General features: G+C 42.7%; 1 long non-coding RNA gene across 2 annotated transcripts in view; it reads left to right on the plus strand.

Moving 5' to 3' along the window:
* Positions 1-18828, plus strand: part of LOC113972468 — an 84625-nt gene extending 65797 nt beyond the window's left edge. For both annotated transcript variants that reach the window (XR_003535916.1, XR_003535917.1), the window contains exons 2-3: positions 15109-15307; positions 18521-18828. This is a non-coding gene — a long non-coding RNA (uncharacterized LOC113972468). The remainder of the gene's footprint in view (positions 1-15108; positions 15308-18520) is intronic.
* Positions 18829-20724: the final 1896 nt, after the last annotated feature.

A 20724-nucleotide genomic window follows, 5' to 3' on the forward strand; every position in this document is an offset into this window, starting at 1 on the left:
TTTAATGGGACAGTCTTACTGCCATATGAATCTGGGTGTGTTGGGAAAGGCCATGGATGTTGCTTAGGCATACAATGTAAATTCAGGGCATATAAAGACATACCTCCCTGGACACAAATTCCTTGCTTTTTACCTTGCTGGCTTTGGGTACTTTCTGAAGAAACAGAGCATTTGATAACCATTAGTCATTGAAAGACTTTTCTCTTGTGAGCCTGTCTTTTTGGAACATGTTTATACCTGTACATCTGCACACCCTGTGGCAGTGAGTTTCCCAATGTGTGCATGGCTTAAAAATTTACTGCCTTTCCTTGATTCTAAAACACGTAGGCACTGTTTTTTTTAAATGCTCCCTATTTCTTGTATTCTAAGAAAGAGTGATTAATCACCTCTTGTTTACCTCCACCCTACCTGAGACTCTACAGACATCTCTGCCAGCAGCCCACAGGTGGATTTGTTGTTACGTGAAGAATTCCTGTTACTTCATCCTCACGCTTTTCATACTTTTTCCTCATCCTTGATACTTTCAGTTTGGAAAAAAGGTGGCTGGGATATATGATAAAGATGTATAAAAGTGAGGAAATGCAGATGCAAGCTTTGTTTTAGAGAGTGTCTAACTAGCAGATTGCCAGGAGGTGAGAAGAAATACACTGGCCCTTCTTTTAATCTGTTTTCCACATTATCAGATACTGATCACTGCCAGAGACAGAACCCTGATCTGGATGGATCTAGGTCACCAGTTTCATATTTTTCTGCATTTCTTGATCTTCTAGTGGTTCTCTATATTCTTTCACATTCCTTCTGCTTTCACGTCATTATGTTTATATAAGCTTTTATGTCTTTAAATTTCTATTTTCCCCCAACCTTATTATCACTGTGAATGACTTTCTTCAGTTTTCTTGTTTGTGCAAGACTTCTGTGTTTTCAAGTGCAATGTTTTACTTCTGATACCTTCTTTATTCTGCAGTTTACTGGGACAGCTTTTCTCTGGGGGGCAGGTGGGATGGAGTTGCTTTAATGTTGTCAGTTGGTTTCTTTTATCCTGAGTGCTGTATATTTGGGATGTGTTGATATATACTTTGCCAAAATGCTTTGAAAGATCTGTTTGACATTTGTCAAAGGGCTGGTTCTTCACCCCTGTGTTGCAAGAGTGGAAAAAACCCCAGATTTTTCTTTTCTCATTCACTGTGTTTGGGTGGCATTTGGCAGCTGAGTCAACTGTAGTGGGAATTGTATCTCTAAGCTTGTAAAATTTGGAAACAGAAATTAGAAGGTGGGAATTTACTCCTCCTGAGAGCCACCAGCACAACTGAGTTGTGTAAGACCCACTCATGTTTTATAAAGCTGGTGAGAGGCTGACATGTGCTGCTCAGGCTCTGCGTTGGCCTTCTGCCACTGGGAGGGTTTCATCCATGGTATATCCTTTAACAAATTCCATGGAAAAGTCACAGGGAATGGAACTGTGGAACCATATACTGTATTTAGTGCCATATTTTGGTACTAAAACATACCCTGAAAGAATAACAATAATATCATCAGCAGTTGCACATCAGTGATAAAAAGTAGCACCTGTAAGTTAACGTGAAGTGTATTAATCACCTTTCTACAGCAGGCAAACATGCACATTTAATTTTGGTTTACAGTTTTGCAATAAAAGCCTAATTTTACTCCCTCACCCTATACAAACCATGTGCTATAAAACAACCAAAAGCAATCATCCAAGTGTGAATGCAATAAAAAGCTCCATTCAGATTTATTATGCAAACATGAAAGGGAAAGTTTAATATAGAGTATAGTGAAAACAAGGCAAGCATAGTCAGCTAGCATGTAACTGTGTCTAAATTTTAAATCTTGACTGGTATTTGGAGGTACATCCTGATAATAAGTCACTGAATTTTTACGTATCTTCCCAGTAATAACCTCTATTTCTGTAGTGTTTGATATCCCAATTAGTCTCAGGCATTCAAACATTATATATATTGGGAAGAGTTTGTCACTGGTGGTGCAGGATGTGGTGCAGCACAGTTTACCTCATTGCATGGTAACCCTTCTGGACAGGCAGCAGGGTGGTTTAAACTGCAGGAGTACACAAGGCAGGGATTATCATTTGGGAAAATGCTGCTTCAAAGAACGGCCTTTATTATTTATCAAGTGATATTTGACTTTAACACAGGGGGAAGCTGTTCAATACCACACGGGCAGGAGGGCCAGAGCTGAGGCATTGGATTTGTTGCAGTTGGTGTCCAAGAGGGCAAAGCTCTAAGATGTGTGTTGTCTTGGGAGCTTTGTCCCCATCATCTAATGATGCCATCATAGTAATCTTTGGCTTTCCCTCTTTCTGACTTGACTTGGTCTAACAGGGCAGGACCAGCCCTGATGGTTGAGCCCCATCCCCTGGTTCTGGTCATAGCCTTGCTTCTCCCATGCTGTTCCTGCTTGTTGTTAAATGATCCTCAGGCATGGGGATCTAGTCAGGGTTTATCATTCTCCTCGTGGATTACAATCAGAAGCATGGCATGTTAATTTTATGTTAATTTGCCCTTGCTGCATCTGCACATTGTTGAAAACTATAGCTCCCATGAGTGTCTGTGAGAAATGCAGACACGCACACGGACAGAAAAGAAACCAATGTTCCAGCAGTCCTGAGGGAAAAACATCTTGCTGCTGGGTGAGTCCTTCTAAATGGCTTTCCCTGAGCAGTATAAACACAAAAAAGAACAGTCTGTTCCTGTAACATGCTTTCATTTTAAGCCTGCATAAGCAACACTCACTGCTTGGTTCCTAGGAAATGAAATATGTGAGGTGTAATATCAGTGCTTCAACTTCCTTTTACTCAAGTGCCCACATCCAGAAATGATGGAAAAGGATAAGGGCAAAATGTCACCTCTTTAGCACTGAATTAAGCTCTCCAGGACACAGACTGCCCTGTATTTCTACCACTGGCATGAAGAAACACTGGCTTCTGTTTGAGCAGAAGTAAATCAGGGTAACCGTACACTGAGTGCCAGCAGTAGTGCAACAGGCATTTTGTATCTGTACGTCTGGTAAGTGCTAAGGCCACTTCTCCCTTGGCCTGCAAAATGAGCAGCACGTGCATGAAAGTCCCTAAAAGGCACTAGGGGAGAGCTGCTGTCCTTGGCCAGGGCTGTGTAAGGTGTTACAGCTGAAAAAGGCTTTTGTCTGCCTGTTGTGTTGGCAGTGTGCTGGAGATCACACAGGAAGAAGCTAATTACTCCATTTCATCCTCTTTTGTTGGGTATTTTCCCTCTCTCTCTCACAGAGTTGTCCTTTTTCCTTGCTCAGCTCCTCTTGACAGAGTCTGGTGACCACATGCTCTTTGTGAGGTGTCGGTAGGAGCCAGCCAGGCCAGAGGTTACTCACCTTTGTGTAGATGCTCTCCCCAGACTCTGCACAGTCTGGACACAGAGGAGCACTTCCAATGCGTTTATTCCCAGGAGTGGGAAGTAAATAATTAAAACTGTTCAGTTGGCTTACATGTGAATGCAGCCGTTTGGCCTGGTCACCACTGCGGAAGGGCTTTGTGAAACCCTAATTTTTGTGGGATGTACATTAGAGGCAAATCAGGCATAGGAGTGTAGCAGTCCCAGATGACACTGTTGATGCCCTCTCTGAAATCAATCAAACTCTGTTTTTGTGCATGATTGCCACAGGAGGAGGATGACTGGCATGGTGATCCTTGCACATGCTGTGCTAATCGGGTCCAAACCTTGGGGCAAGAAGTCAGGCAGTGCTGGACATCTCTCCAGTGTGACTGTGCCTACCAGAAGCTGCAGGTGATGTTCTGTAAATAGCTGTGTCCTTTGGACCTGGTCCCAGCTGCCAGAGAAACCAGGTGTGCTTTGCAGAACAGACACAGCCATGGTCTGACCATGTCTGCAATTCATGCTATTGCCCTTGGCTTAAGAAGCAAATGGTACATGAGGCAGGATTTTCCAGAGGCAAAGCCATAAAACACTAAGTTTTCCTTTACTTTACAGAGCAAAGTTCTGCTGATTCAATGTCAGGGAGGACCTTACTGTAACTGGTTCCCTGGGTGTGGCTGGTTTTCTGGTATGGAGCTAGACATGAAGGACTGGGGGAAGTATAAACCCAAAGCCTGTGTTTGGTGTGCCTGGCTCTACAGACTTCATGGGACTTACAGAATTTAATTCTGTAGCTAAAGCAATCTCTGGATTCAGTTCCAGTTTCCCTATGGTGGTAAATATGATTATAAAAACTTGGATGGTCTTGATGAAAACTTCTTCATCTTGGTATGGAGACTACATCAAAATGGGCTGGTTTTGTGTTCAGCCCCTACTTCTTTTGTCTTGCCCAGTCAATAACACCAAAAGCATAGCTGTTTTAACAAGTATTTCTGTAAATCTAACAGCTGGAATTGGGGAATTCAGGGGAATATTGCAGCGTCAGGAGGGTGTGAGTTTTTTGACTGTTGCTTGCTTTTTTTTTTTTAAACAAATATGGTTTTGATGGTTTTTTTCACAAAGTTATATTTCTTTTCCCATTTGAAGTAAGTCTCTAGTTTGGTTTTTCATTTTAATTTACATGATTGCTTTCACTTACCCCCCAGAGAAATTTAACCACTCTGGCAGAGAGAACAAACTATTTTGACTGGTAGAATAGACAAGTACCCAGAGCAGCACTTCTTGCTGCATGAGGACACAAAGTACTTGACAAATGTTAAAACACTGTATTTCACAGTATCCAGGAGAGAAAGCAATTGTTCTCAGCATTTTAAGAGAGCAGGAGCTGAAATTAATGGTTATATGAACATGTCCCCTTAAGACTAATGTAGTTTTGTGTGAGCATCACTGAGTTTCAGCAAGTAGCTGTGGTGTGAGAGTCTTTAGACTTTACTTTTTTGGTTTTGGTCTTCACTGGAGCTGAGATTTGGTTTTCAAGTATGATAGAACTTTAATCTTGTAGGTATGTGTTCTGGCAGCACTTGCATGGAGCATTACAAATATGTACCTGGAGCTGTGCAGCTTGTGAGTAGATCTTGATAAGAAACCCAGGTCTTCTGTCTGAACCCTTATACACAATTTATTTTGTCCTTGCTACAAGCTTAGTAGGGTATTTAGGCAGGGCTTGTGCCCCCCAAGTATTGCAGTGATTTGTCAAGTCAGACTCGGAAAAGAGGTGGTGTTTCCAAGGCTCTGATGGATCCCTTTGGTCTGTTACCACTGTTTGGATGGGCCATGCCCCTCCAAGTAACCTCTCCCTTCCCAAGGGTTAAGGGGTAAGAAATACATGTGAGAAAATGAGAATATGCTCTGAAATATCCTCTTCACCACCACACCCTACCACATCCCATTTCCTTCTTCTGGGCAAATCTGCCTGGCAGGCTTTCAGCTGTCACTGCCAGCTTTGTTGAAGGTGCTCCAAGGTGCCAAGAATATCATCCTAAAAACATCTTTGTTGTCACTGACAGGGCTGTTACTGCTGCCAGTGCTGGGCTTCCTATCTCCTGCTGATAAAAGCTTCTGGCTTAGGAAGTGTTGACTTAGGACCTGTCACAGTTTGGGTGTAGTGGGAAGGACTGGATGTGGCCAACAGGATGGGAGAGAATGGGTCAGACAGAGGCTTGTACAGCACATGAAGTCAGGCCTAGGCAGTGGATAGCAATAGATCAGAAAGAAGTGCAAGGGAGAAGAGAGGCAGCAGTGGAATTCCCCACAGCACCCTGGATCACTTTGCAGGCCTCCAGGGGATGGTGTGTATTTTAAAACAAATAAAACTGGACATGGTATCAAACTGAGCTGCCAGCACTTCTAGTATCTTTGGAAAAGTGCTTCCTCAGTGCATACTGAGGGCTGTGCTCAGACTTGCAGCACTCTGCTTCCAAATGTTGAATATTTTATTTGAGATTCGATTTTACTTCTTGAGGAAGTAGACTAGAAAAGCTCCCGGTGTGTTGCCTCTAGTTACTAATTTAAATTGAAATTAGAGCAGGAGCATATCCAAGACCATTAGTTTGCCTTAAAACTTTGTGCATCTGGCAGTGTCTCCTGGCTGGTGCCAGCACTCTCTTTAAGTTGCAGAGAATGCCTGAGAGACTTCCTACATCTGGCACAGGAGGAGGCTGGCAGTCTGGTGTTCCTGCATGAGCGCTGAAGTTGGGATGGAGGTAACATCTCTAAGGTTATAGGAAGTGATTCTGCCCCTCTACTCCGCTCTCATGAGACCCCAGCTGGAGTACTGTCTACAGTTCTGGTGCCCCCAACATAAGAAGGATGTGGAACTGTTGGAGCAAGTCCAGAGGAGGCCATGAAGTTGATAAGGAAAGTGGAGCACCTCCCCTATGGAGACAGGCTGGGAAAGTTGGGGCTGTTCAGCCTGGAGAAGAGAAGGTTTTGTGGGGAGCTCACCGCACCTTCCAGTATCTAAAGGGGCTGCATGGAAGCTGGAGAGGGACTGTTCATCAGGAACTGTAGTGGTAGGACAAGGAGTAATGGGTTCAAAAGGAAACAGGGGAAATTTAGCTTAGATATATGGAAGAAATTCTCCCCTTTGAGGGTGGTGAGGCCCTGGCACAGGTTGCCCAGAGAAGCTGTGGCTGCCCCATCCCTGGAAGTGTCCAAGACCAGGTTGGATGGGGCTTGGAGCACCCTGGGCTAGTGGAAGGTGTCCTTGCCCATGGCAGGGGGATTGGAACTGGATGGTCTTCAAGGTCTCTTCCAAACCAAACCATTCTATTATTTGTGACTGGGAGATGCAGCTTGGAATTTTTTCTGTCGCTTGCCTCTTTGGAGCATTGTGGGCTTGGCTGTGTGTTCCCATTTAAAACCAGGGCACCTTGAAGAAGCTGGAAAGGAAGCCAAACCACCTTGGGAGCAATGATAGGTTGCTGATACTGCCCTGATGATCTACCCAGCATTTATGACTCTCAAGACTTATCCTGTGGAAAACGCCACTGGGAGCAGGACACAGGCTGGACAACAAAAGGCTGTGTTTTTATGGTCCAAGGCCCACAGGAGGAACTCTGCTTCTGAGTGCTGTTTGAGCACCAAAAGGTGATTCTTCAGTCAAGTCACCCCGAGCAGAAAAGCTCTGCTGAATTAAAATCTGTATGGGGTAAGGCTTAGAGAAACATGTAGAAACAACCTACTGGAATCTGAAAGACCAACTGCAGCATAAGCAAACTGCACTGTAACATCACTCTCCCTAACTGCATAAAGAACTGCATTATTTAAAATGTATGCAATTTTATTCGAGAGAAAAAACCTGAGCAGAGCAAGGCCATGAGGTAGTGAGGCAAAACAGAGCTAAACAAACATACAGAATTAGAAAGAAAAGTGTTGATTCTTGGAAACTACAAATTGTTACTGTGCAAAAAGACGTGAGGATTTTAAAAGTTCAGAGAAACAGCAAGAATACCTGGCCAGAAAGTACAGGCATCTGGCACATGAATCATAAAAAACCATCGTGACTTAGGAATCTCAGCCAAGTTGTTCTGATTCTATCTGGAGGAATGAGCTGGTTCATTAACTCACAAGCCAGTGCATTAAAGTGTACGTCAGAGTTTTTTAAGTGTTGATCAGTTAAATAAACCCTGTGGATGAGCTTGTCAATAGATGAAGGATTTTCCCTTCTCTATTTCTGCTTTGCCACTTGGATGACCTTGAATTTGTCTTCTGTTAGGGGTACCTGGTCTCGTTCTGGCACTTGGGGCTTTCCACGGCAGATATGAACATCAGCTCAGGCTCATTGACAGCTGCTTCATTTATAGGTTCAACACAATGTCCTCACAAGAACAAATTTTTCTGTCGGTGGATTTGCATCTTCCATGACCCAAACCCCATTTGGGTTTAGCTGGCTTTTCCTTCCATTATTAGAATTGCAGAAGTCTAAAAGTTGTTCTTCTCTGGACACCTGATTAGTTTATTCTGTCTCGTTCTTTTTGTCTCCCTTTGCATCTATAGAGAGGCCAAGGTTATATCCAAGGACTTATGGAGGGTAAAAGATTCCAGTAAGGGCTTCTAAAATTCTTTTTCCACTTATTAAATTTCCTTCCTAGAGTGGTTGCTGTCTCTTTTTTAAAAGTTTTCATTTTTCTATTTATTTATTATGCACATCCCAATAGCACTGTGATTTTCACAGCCCCTCTGTACCATACAACTGCTATGTAATTTAGTGAAAGAATATTATCATATATTTTCTGTTACTTTTAAGTGGCAGAATTTTTCTCTGAACATTTTGATGCCTGTGCATGAACTGCTTTTCCTTGCTGTTTGTGTGTTTCAACTTAATTTTAGTTTTCCTCAGTATGTCCAACAGGATTCATTTATTTTTACCTGCTCACAGTTTACCTTATGAATCCCTGGTGAATGTGTGGGTTTAAATAAATCCTGCCATCATTTAAAAACATATTTTCAAGCTTCATGTTGTGATCTTGATGGGAAACCAGAGAGTAAAACAAAGGAAGTGAAAGCATATAGTGACTCCATAGTGGTTAGTGGTAAAACATTTCTTACCTAAACTAGACTAGCATTTTAGTTATTTATCCTCTTTTCCTTTACAGTGAATGGGACAATTTAGTAATTGATTAATCAGAAATGTCCATATTTCTTTTTTCCTTTTTTAAAAGGAAGAATTGGGATTAGGATCAGGTAAGATTTTTGCTATTGTCCTTGAAGGGGAATCTGAACAAGTTCTTTTGGGATAGTTGGCCAAAGCCAGGAGGTGCTATGTGCTCTGACTATAACATAGTTCCTTACAGAATTTTTGGCTTAGATATAAGAAGTTTACTGGCAGGAGCTGGATGCTTCTGCTGGAATTTTCCTAGTGGGAGATAGAGGTGTGTTGACCTTACTTAGAAGATTTAGTGTTTGACTTCACCCATTCTTACTCCTTCCTCCATAACAAAAAAAGGTGATTCACCTTCCCCTACTATGGTTTGATCCCGTTTCCAGCCCTCCTGCCCAAAGGTCTGTTATCTCCATCTGAGAAAGTCATAGCCTTTCTCAGCTCTGTCCTAAATTACTTCCTCTATTGCCACTCTTTTCATCCAAGATTTTACCTTTTGTCCATCCCTGGAAACCCACTTCTCCCAACTTCCACGCTGCACAAGTGGCACTCCAGTACAAGTGGGATGATCTTCCAGCAATTCCAGTGGCCCAGGAGAGCCGAGCCAGGGACACTCAGTGTACAGGGAGAACATGGAAAACCCAGCTACTGACCTGACAGTGCTGAACCTTTCTTGAGTGAGGCTTCAATTCAGGCAGAACCAGGTAATATTTTTTATGGGATGTGTCTTGCACACCTGAACCCAGCCTTTTAAATTTAATCTTCTCACTGCAAAGTACGAAGGCACTTGAATTTTGTGCAAAGCAGTTTTGAGAGCTCTTTTAAAACAGACAAGCAGTGTATGTCTTCATAAACCTGTATTAAAAAACCTGTTACTGCTCATGCTTTTAAAAATCATGTCCTAGAGCTCTATGGTGCTTCAGCACTTTTGGGTGACTGGCAAGGGCTGGGAATACATGGACTGATTACAGGCAGTTTTATACCAGCTCAGCCAGCTTGGAGCTTGTGTTGTCCCAAAATCCTGTGCTTCTGGCTGGGAATGTGGAGCTTTCCCTGCCTCCTGCACTGTGCCTTCCTGAGGAGAACAATGGGAACAGCAATCCCTGGGGGTGCTCACCCTGGAGACAAGGAGGCTCAGGGGGACCTTCTTGCTCTCTGCAACTCCCTGGAAGAAGGTTGTAGCAAGGTGGGATTTGGCCTCATTTCCCAGGAAACAAGCATCAAAATGAGAAGATATAGCCCCAAGCTGAGCCAGATGAGGTTCAGGCTGGACATCAGGAAGAATTTCTTCATGGAAAAGGTTGTTAAGCATTGGAATGGGCTGCCCAGGGAGGTGGTGGAGTCACCATCCCTGGAGGTGTCCGAGGAATCGCTGGACACGGCACTCAGTGCTCTCTTTGCTCTTGTTGACGAGGTGCTGATTGGTCACAGGGGCTGTATTTGCTGATTTTGGAGGTCTTTTCCAACCTAAATGATTCTGTGACTTGAGGAAAAAAGTCACTGTGAAGACAAGGATAGGTTTTCCATAGTATCTATGGATCTCTCTGTCTTTGGAGGTCTCCTAGACTTTACTGGAAGACCCAGAGCAGCTTGGTCTTGCTTGAGTTCTGAGCCTTGGGCAGGAAGCTGGTCTTCTCAGGTGCCTTTCAGTCTGACTGATCCTGTGTTTCTGTGAAAATATAAAAATACCTAGAAGCCCAAACTGACAGCTGATTTCTTAGATGCTGTGGGAAAGAAATTCTTACTACAGTCATACAAGTCTGTGCTTGAATTATAGCTTAAAAATAAAAAATGACAACCCTTTTCAGCTTGTTTGATGTGGCATTGAAACTGGAGCTACAGCTTCCATTTCAAATATTGATAGTGAATTGTTGGAGGGAGAGAAACTCGTGTCAGTCATGCCAGAGCTTCAGGAAACACTATGAGATCCGGATGAAATCTGCCAAAAATGGTACACTGTCACTTTCTAAACACTCAGCTAGTTTTAAGTGATGTGATCTGGAGATCTTTAAATGCTGACTTCATTAGAAAACAAAAAAAAACACCCCATAAATAAATGGTTTCAGTGTGGTTACATTTTTAGGAGAAAAGGTTATTTTAGTTGTCATGAAACATTAATTCCCCTTTTGTGCCTTTTTGTGTTAAAACACTAATGAATTTGTATCCAAAACCAAACTACCTTTAATTATGCATGATATATATTCATTAAGCCCCAGAGGGAAGGGGGGAGGTCACGTGACCAGCATGTGTCTCATTACCATGTGTGAAATGATAAAAAAATTAGCAATGGATGGACAACAAAATAAAATGGAAACAAGTTTATTGTAACTGGAGGGAAGGAGTTGTTGGAATTTTTTTTGGTGCCTAATGTTTTTTTGCTGAACTTCACGGGTAGAATAACAGCAGTGAGTGTGACAGCCCTCACACCATCCCCAAACAGGGGTGCTATAATAGGAAAGTACCACATCTGTGTCTGTGCTGCTCCATAGCTGAGGAAATGGCTTTGGAGCAGGTGGATTGCTTTAATTATGCAGGGGCTGGGAATGACCCATGGGGCTGCCTGGGTGGGGATCTCAGAACATCCAGATCGCTTCAAAAACATCCAAGCTTAGTAAACACCAGATCTCTGGTCCACTTACAGCAAAGTTCTGCAAGAACTAGAAGCTATGGGATGCTTCTGAGATCAATTTTTTGCAAATGTGCCATAGCTGGTGCTTATTTAATCATTCAGCAGCTGGAGAGGCACTGGAATGTTTACCCAGAATATACAGCAAAAGCCTCTGTGCCTGGAGCTCAGTTAGGTTTTAGATTATCTCGTGTGTTGATCAAGTTATTACGTGGTAATAATGTGGCCACGCTCATTACATTCTCATTGCACTAATGTCTTCATCTCAAAACATGTCAAGCATGAATTTGGGACAGTAAGCATAAGGGCTGGATAAGAGTGGGAGGCTTGTAGGAAAAAAAAAAAGAAAAAAACTAGAGAAAAGCAGCCAAACCCCTACAAAATATAGCCTGAGTTCGTATTTTAGTCCTGTTGTTACTGTATGAAAGCAGAGGAAATGTCTGTATTGGTCAGAGGAGGAGATTTAGACTATTTTTGTGGGGAATACCTTAAGTTGTGGGCTCTTGTACATCCAAAGCTGCAAAGGCAGGTACCCAGTTTTTCAGCACTGGAATCGCGACTTACTGCTTTCCTGTCCATCAGCTGAACAGCTGTCAATCCAGGGCGCAGGGAGAGCTTGTTGGGAATTTTCAATTGGGATAGTCAGCTCAGATCATAACAAGGTCTTGTGACTGTCAATCTCCCTGGGAACAGAGTGCTGCCTGCGAGCGCTGCCTTGTTTTTCTTGCAGGGTTTTGAGTCCAAGGGAATTTGGATGTGACTGTTCTGGGGCGTGTTGTGTGCTTGGAGAGCAGCATGTTCTGCTCCCTGCCTGAGATTGCCTAACCTCCCCTAACAAAACCATCTTCTGGAGGAGTGCAGTTCAAATTATGATTCAAATTGTGATCATGAACGGGCTTTTTTAATGCACAAGGGGCAAATTGTGTGTGTTTTTATTGCAGATAATTTTTCACTTACGATAAAAGGAGTATTAATCATGGTTATAAAGGGAATATGATATTACAACTGTGTAATCCTCCCTTTATAACAGCAGAGAAAATACATCTCATGAAAATAGAGTTAACATTTTCCCAGTATTTAAAGATTTGATATATTCATGATATCGCAAGTATTCCTCTCTGACTTTAAAATTACATATTAGTCCAATTGGGTTCTTCTCTCAAAATATTCCATTGCCCTGTGTATCTTGGACTCTTTTCTGCAGTGAAGTGTTTTTTCACATCACTTGTGAAGTAAGGAAATAAAATAAAGGAATGCCTAGTGTTATCATGTGTGGGGATAAATATCCTATTACTTTTTCTTTCTCTGTTGTTCTACATGCCTACCCATTTTTTGACTTTTTTTTTTTAATGCAACTTATTTTTCTAGTTCCTCCTGATGAGATGTAGCTGCCTGTCACTTAGAGATCATGATGGAATGTACTGGCTGAAATGCTCAGGTCACAAACAAAATTCTTTGATCTTTCTCCTCGGCAGGTATAAAGCAGAGGGTCTTTTGGAAAGCAGGACGTGACTCTGCAGTCACATAAAGGGGTTGTTATAAGCTGGAGTAATATCAACAGTCATGGCCTAAAGAGAGAGGGACGTTTATCTTTTAATGAAAGCAATTATCTCGTCATCAGCTTTTTACGCACGTATTATCCATTATCGTTCCTTTTAGGTTTTCTATTTCATATTAGGAGCTCTTCCATTTTCCTTTGAACCTTCTAAATGTATATCCTTGGAGTGCTGCATCCCAGGTGTGACCAGGACTTGCCTCTGGGATCCTGGTGCGTGGAGGTCCAGGAAGGTTGGTGGATAATGCTGGTGTGGTGGCTTAGGAACGTTGCTTTTTTGTGACTCCCTGAACCGTCCTAAAATTGGAACTCGGTATTTTTTTTCTTTTGCTTTGCATTGAAAGGTAAGTGTCAAGATATGTTGATTTTATATGAATGGCAATTGTTTTTCAAATGTGCTCCAGGGGCAACGGGTCAGCCTGGAACAATTATGTGGTTTCACTGATTTTTCCAGCACTGTTCAGCAAGACCAAGATGCTCAGATTCTGTAGTGATCTTGAGGGCATTTATCACACTCAATACCTGCCTCTAGAAGACATGGTTTATTACTGTGTAATAAGCTACTCCTTCCTGCAAACTTACCAGAAGGTTTTACTTGTTGATAACTTTCCAAGCTAATTTATTTCCTCTTTCAACTGACTGATAATGATCCAAGTTAACTACCTTTCCTCAGGGCAAGTGTCCCACTGCTCCATTAAACTTACACATATGTCATTTTCCACATGTGGCAGTTGTTGGGATGTGTTGATTTTGCAGTACTTGTTTAAAATATAAACTGTGTTTATAGTCTCCAGTCACAACTTTCTCTCTGCTTTAATGAATGGTTTTGGAGGGGAGCGTTGAGCTGGTTTTTAAGGGGTTTGTGAATCTGTCCATGACCTTTTCTCAGGGTCTTGTAGTGAAATGCCATAGACATGTAGGCCCTATTTTATTTCATATTACTGGGATGCAATCCCATTGTTTTGATTGTGTTTGCTGTGAAATTCAGTGGGATCCTCTTGGAGCCAGTAAGGACCCTTTCTTCACATATAAACTTTATTATCTAAGTGGCTTTAAATTCACTTTAGAGGAATAGAAATGCCTTCTTGATATCTTCAGGTTATCAAGTACTGGGATATTAGGGCTAGTGAAGCCTTTGTCAATATTTTAATTTATTATAGGCAATTTACTAGAGACCAGGTGGTAACTCTCTATAAAAATGGATCTAACAGCTGTAGGTCATGTTGGAATTTGAGATCCAGTAGAAGCCAGTAAGAACTAAATCCTGCTCCTTCATGTGGAGTTCAAGATATGCTTCCTACATTGTTTTTGAGCCATCATTTTAAAAGGCATTCTCTCATCTAAATTCAGTCACTTTTCCAGTCAGTCTTTTCTGTGTTTCTGGAGATGATAGCAGACATTTGTGTCAGAATTGTCTGCCTTGTGTCATTTCCCCAGCACTCGTACAACACTTCCCACTTCTTTTGCCTTCTAGAGAGTAGTAAGTTCTGGAAGAAAAAAAAAGGCACAACCAAAGAAAAAAAACCCCAAGAGAACTAAGTTATAAGCACTGTTAAAATTATGTTGTCCTGATTTACTCCTTTCCTTTGCTGTGATTGTACCTGCAACACCTCCAGCTTTTTGGAAGTGCTCAGCACAGCCTTCCTCAGTCCTGCCTGCAGAGTTGTTCCTGCCTTTTTTTTAAGGCAGCCTTTGTGAAGAGCTGGCACTGGAAATCACTCTCTCCTGGCTTAGCCTCCAGACAGGTTGGAAATTAGTTTCTTGTGCTGGTGGTTCCCATATTGCCTGTTCAAACTTCACTCCTATCAATAATTGCTTTGACTACCTTACACAGATCATCCAAAACCAGGAAGGAGGTTTCATACTGAGCTTCACAATAATTCTTTTTCTAGCTGGTCAAACCCTCATTTTGCCAGACAACCCATGAAGCTGCAGGTGTGAAACATTTTTTGAAGCTGTTATAAATAAATACCTGAGTTATGTTTTGTCAGCTATGTTACTGTCTGGTTTTGAGAAGTCTCTGTGGGCAAGGATTTCATCACACTGAGCTCAAATTAAATTCCATGAAAGATTCAAGAGTGCAGCTATAAATCACAGCTTCTTCTCAGAATAGAAGCTGCTGTCTTTGTACCTGCATGCAGGTGCTTCAGCAAAGGGTGTAATTTTACCCAGAGTACTTGTGGAGCTGCTGCTGCCTCAGAGGGAAAGGCTGGGAATAAAGGTGTGAGACCAGGAGCTCCTGTGAACATCCTCGTCCTTAAGGCAGCAAATTGTATTGCTTCCTATTCTTCCATAACCCAGCTTTTCTCCTCCTGTATGTCTGTAGATTATGAGGTGAGCGTGGCAGCTCCCCTTCCCTAATCTTTTTCCTCTCCCTTTCTCACAGGGATCTCCTGCACAAAATTGTACCAGCCCTGAATGAAAGTGGGAGAGGGGTAAATGGGCTGCTGTGCAGAGACACAGCTGGAGATCAGCTCCAACACAGGGAAAAGAAGGTGGATTAAGATCTCCTCAAGTGAGAAAAAGGAGAGATGGAAATGAAGGGTGTGCACTTCTGGTGTATCCTCACCTGCGTGGAGATTTCTGTGAAAGGCAATCACAGTTACCACGTGGGAGAGGGCAGGCAGATAACACATCCAGAAATAATTGCAGAGCTTTTCATTAGCTTATTCAAATTGTTATCTTAGCCTTTGTGCTCAATTATCTGACGGCTGCTGAACAACACCCAGGGAGCTGGGGAAAAAAATGCAGGCCCAGCTCTGGGAGTAATTTAACATCTTAGGTTTAATTGGAGTGCTCTGTGGGCTTGTCCCTAGGAGGATGGGAATATTCCCCCCTCCCCAGCGATCAGCAGGAGCTGTTGGGTGACAGGCATCTGAGGCAGCCCCATAAGCCTTCCTGCACCATCAGTGCTGTTGCACAGATGTGCTTTGAGTGTGAGCAGTGGGATTTCCCTCTCCGGAGGTGCTGGATGGAAGGAGGAACAGTAGCAAGTCCTGATGCTCCCTCCTGACTGCAAGGGGCAGAGAGATCTGCTGTGGCTGAAGGACACCCCTGGCCCTCTCTCTTCCCTGAGGAAGCTCCCAGAGCCTGTCAGCTCTCTTAACTGGCTGTGGCTCATGTTTAACTCCACCTCTGGCAGTGCAGTGGCTGATTTGGCTTTCAGATGGAGTAGGGACAGAGAAAGCACCCCAGTCTAGGTGCTGAGTGCCATTTTTGTTCAGTTCTGCCAGGGGTTTCTACAAACTCAGTTGCAGCTCAGGGCAGCGTGAGCCTTCCCAGTGCTCTGTCAGCAGGGAGAAGTTATTGCCATGGCTGTAAGTCTCCTAGACCTTTCCCCCTCGCTGTCAGTGAGTTTGTCTCTCTTTCTTGCCCTTAATATCATTGCATTGAGAGGGTTGGTCTGTTGTATATTGATCTGAAATGAAGGTTAGCACCTGTGATGACCTACCCTTAAGGGGAAAGGAGGACCATGCAAATATGTAGAAAAAACACTCAGGACTTGATTTAGAAAGTTGTGAAATCCCGACTCTGCTGTAAACAACAGGAGGTTGAACTCTTGACTTCAAAGCAGCTGGGGGCTGCTTTGGAACAACAATGCCTGTTGTCCCAAACAACATCAGCTCACCTCTGGCCTTACTTTGTGCAGACAGCTTCACTCTAAATCCACTCCTCAGCTGACTGTGACTGCACCAACTTAAACCTCGGCCAACAGATTTTTCGTTTTGTATGAGCTGTGGGCAGTTTGTGGCTGAACTGTCACTCGGCCCCCACTTCTGTGCTAGCAAGGTTATGGAACAACATGCCTGATGCAGTAATTTGGCTCTCGGTGCTCAGCCATGTGGAAGTACAGTTATTACCTTCCTCTGCACCGTGGGAGTCCCAGGAAGGCAGAGACACAGGACAAGCTCTCGCTCCCCTGCCCCATCTCGCTCCTTGGACAGCAACTTCCTAGTGGCAGAAACACAGACTGCAACAAAAGCCCTGCTCCCAGCCCCTCTTTCTGGAGAATAGGAGGCAAGGGAGGCACAGTGAGTCAGTTGTGTGGCTTCCTGCTACCTGAAAACTACCCTGTGCTTAGCGTTGTGCCTCCAGGCACCTTCTAGCCCCCAGCACACACCTTTCATTTTAATAACCCATGTGCTTATTTTCCCCCCTTGTTGGGGGTTGTGGGTTTCTTCAATAATTAAGATGAAAATATTTTGCAGGATTGGAATAAATCCAAAGCACAGAACAAAGGAAAACCAAAGGCAATTTAACCAAAATAATCCTGTGTGAGAAAGTGGTATGGAACTATGTGATTGCTGTGCAAACAGCCTCTGCCTTTTGTTAATATCGTTGAACTCTTACTGAGCTCCTCAGTATTTATTCTTCTTCTACCTAAAGCTTTTTTTTCAGTGTTTGCTTTTAGTTCTCTATCTATTCTGCATTTGTTTCAAATATTTTGATGGAAGAGCACGTGCTTTCCATTTGAGAATCAGATGTCAGGGTAACCAGATGCCTTGGATGTGGCAACTGCAGTGTGTCTTGGCAGCATCCTCTCCTTTCACTCTTACACTGACAGCCACTGCATCACCACTGACCCTCCTCTGGAGCCACCCTAAGCCAGATAGATCCCTCCTCTTCCTCAGTGAGCAGAAACCTCTGGTCCCAGCCAATCTTCCATTTTTTTACTGATCCTCCTCTTCTTCCACACCTCCTTTTGTGGGCAGAAAGTCTCCTTGCTTGGACTTAACCACCAAATTGAAGACACGAGACTCTCTGACACGCTCCTCTGCTTGCTGTGTTTTTCTGATTTCTCCTGCAGTACCATCTCAGTCACATGCAGCTAAAAATAAACTTATTTTCTTCCTCCTCAGCCTTTTCCACTCAACCTGTGCTGAGAAGATTACAGAATAGGAAAAGTTACCTTGGTTTCCAAAAGCACTGAGCTGTATTTCAAGTAAATGTACGATTTTAAAGTTTCATAAGCAGGTTTAGAGAGGACAGCAGAACTCTGGTGGATCCTGGGAGCTCTGAATGATCTTACAAAGTTCTCAGAAAAATAATCTAAGAGTTTATTAGTGCTGGTTAAATCTCTCTGAGTTTATTAGTGCTGGTTAAATCTCTCTTGAGCATGGACACCAGTCTTTGAACGGACAGCTGTGGTCATATTCAGGAACATCTTCCTGAACCGCTATGAAAAAAAAAACCTGTAAAAGGTAAAATAGATCACCACAAAAAGATACTCTCAAAACACAGCAACAAACCCCTTGCATTCTCTTTCCTGAATATTTGAAAAATCTCCCTGCTTTTCAGTGTAGTTGTGAATGGATATTTGTATAGGGCATATTAGTTAAGAGACAGATCAGGAAAATATTAAAAGGGGAAATAGATGGAGAAGGGAAAGGAAATAAGCCTGGATGTGTGAGCAGTATTTTTCAGTTTGATCAAACATGTATGTATTTGTGAGATCACATTGCCTCCCTTTTTACCTTTGAAAAAGGCTTGAGGCATATAATTGAAATTATTTCTATAGCAGTTTTGCAAGAATTATATATCCTGTACGAGTCAGAGACGGAAAAGTGAGTTTAGTTATTTTGTGTCTTCATGGTCTATTAGTCTTTTTTCAGCTCATGTACCCTTAGAGGACCTGGCAGGTCCTCAGCTGTGGAGTCTTGTCTGCATGGGCAGATATATAGATTTAGACTCCTCCACCTGTATCCTGAGGGGCCAGACACTACCCAGTGTTGCCTGGATGCTGTTGCTGTAGTTAATACTCAGGGTTGCCTCTGTAACCCTCATTTTTCTTGTTTCAGACACGTGCTGTGTTAAAAACATCCCATTTGAGAGATACATCCAGTGCCTTCCACACCAGTCACAAATCTCTGCTGTGCTTTGGTTTTGGATTTCCCTCCCTCAGAGGTGAGGCAGAGCACGGGGAGCTGGAGCAGCACTTCACCTGCTGCCTTCTAAGGAGGGAACAAAGAGAGATATGGATGTGTCGGGAAAGCTCTGTGATATTTGACATGGATTTGTTTGGTAGGTGCTCGTTTTGCACCTCCTGCCTGTGTAAAGCTGCTCCTGGGTGAGTGAGGGAGACCTGCCCTGGATCCTTCTGTCATGCATGAATGTCAGCTCCTTTCCTAGCATGTTACCATGGCATCCTACCCGGGGTAACTTAATAAAGGAGAAGAGGAGGATACAAAAGGGATGTGTTTATGGTCTATTAACCCCTTCAGGAGGGTGATATGAAAGGGCTAAGAGAAACTGCTATGGAGGATGTCACTGCTTTGGATTCTTGCTTCTTTATTGCTGCTTCTTGGAGATTGCAAATTAAGTAACCCCTGTCCCTTCCTAGGCACCATCACGAGAGACAAATGTGTTAATAGCCTGGCCCTCTGCCCCTGGAAAGATGAAAAGTCAAGCCCTGAGATCAGGAAATAGGAGGCAACTGGGCTTTACATCACACTAATGCCTTCATCCTGTAGATCACCTGGGGTATCTTATTTTTTAAAGTTCTTTCTTTGCATTATTCTCCCTAGAACAACACCCCTGGTCTTCCCAGAGAATCTGCTTTTGTCTGTGACTGCTGAAGGCAGTCACATTTCTAGAGCAGCCTGGTTTACAGGAGGTTTTAGCTTGAACTGTTTGCTGGTCTTATGTAAGGGAGGCAAGAACTGAATCTTCATAGTTGGGGCTGAACTGGGAAAGTACTTAAAATAGCAGTAAAATCTCTCAGTGTGCACTTTAATTATTAAATTTTGTCCCGCTGCAGAGGAGAGTAATTTCTTTTTGGGATAATTGCCTTTTCGAAGCAATTTTTGCATTAAAGATTCACTGGCTTTGCAGAAGATGCTTCTAAATGCTCCTTATTAAAAATTTAGCTTGAGTCTTGTCTTTCCTCTTTTTGCTTTTTACTTTTTCTTACTCACAAATAGTAGCCTTCGTTCTCTTCTAGCCTAAATCTCCTCTCTTGAGCATACTCGCTTTGAGAGCTGCACATTAAAGCAAAAAAATAGTGCATATTTGTTCTTCAGCATTGGTGCCTTGTAAATCCAGGATGGCTGAGGCATAGCTTAGTTGCCTCACAGCCCCAAATCCCACCCTGAAAGGCTTCCCTTCTTAATCAAGTGGTCTGACCTCACTGTATCCCTTTTTATTTGTGACATCTCATTGGAAAAAAGATGTTACCAATTAAATTACTCAATTTATGATTGAAAACAAATCAAAACCTTAGTCTTTTCTGAATGTAGCAAGAAGGATGTGCTGTCTCTTGAAGTAAGTCCACGGGCAATAGTTCATCACATTTCTGGTGTTTTCACCAATGAATTTTTGCATGTCCTAAAGGAAGGAGGGGTTATGTGAAGGAATTTCAGAGACCACTACCACACTGGAAACAAAGCTGCTTTCTGTATTCTCTGGAGAGCTCCCTTAAAGTAATCCTAATCATTCCAAGTAGGTACTTCCTAAGCCTTTCTGATTGCTGATGTCCTGGCCAGAGAATTTTCAGTGGGGAGAGTTCAATTAGATGAGCATTTTATACTACATCACATCTGCTAAAAGAGATCGGAATTGGTGTTTCTGTGTGCATCAGTAATGCCACATTAAGACACTTGAGGTTTCTTCCTATCCCTCTATCTCAGTAATGAAGTAAGAAATTAATGAAGTTTCAATAGCCAGAGTTTGTCTTAAAAGAAAAAATAAATATGACGTCTAATTAAGGGAACTTGAATTCATCTTCTGTCTGATAGATCCTTTTTGCTGCTTGTCCTGATACTCCTTCTTTGATTTAAATGCAGTTACTCCAGATTTTCCACAGTAAAAACTAGATTGAAATCAACTCATTGACAGACATGAAAAGTTTAGATTTTTTTCCCCATTTCCCCAAGTTAAGTGGATAGGAGCAGCCTTCAGAAAAAAAGCAAAGCTTTTAAGGATAGGATCCTGGACAGAGAGTTCAGACTGGGAGATAATGTTAAATTCAGTTGCAATGTGCAGCTAGGTTTAAGATGTGGATGTA

This window comes from Neopelma chrysocephalum, unplaced genomic scaffold, assembly GCF_003984885.1.
Source record: "Neopelma chrysocephalum unplaced genomic scaffold, ASM398488v2 Primary Assembly neopelma1_92, whole genome shotgun sequence".
NCBI classification, from domain to species: Eukaryota; Metazoa; Chordata; class Aves; order Passeriformes; family Pipridae; genus Neopelma; species Neopelma chrysocephalum.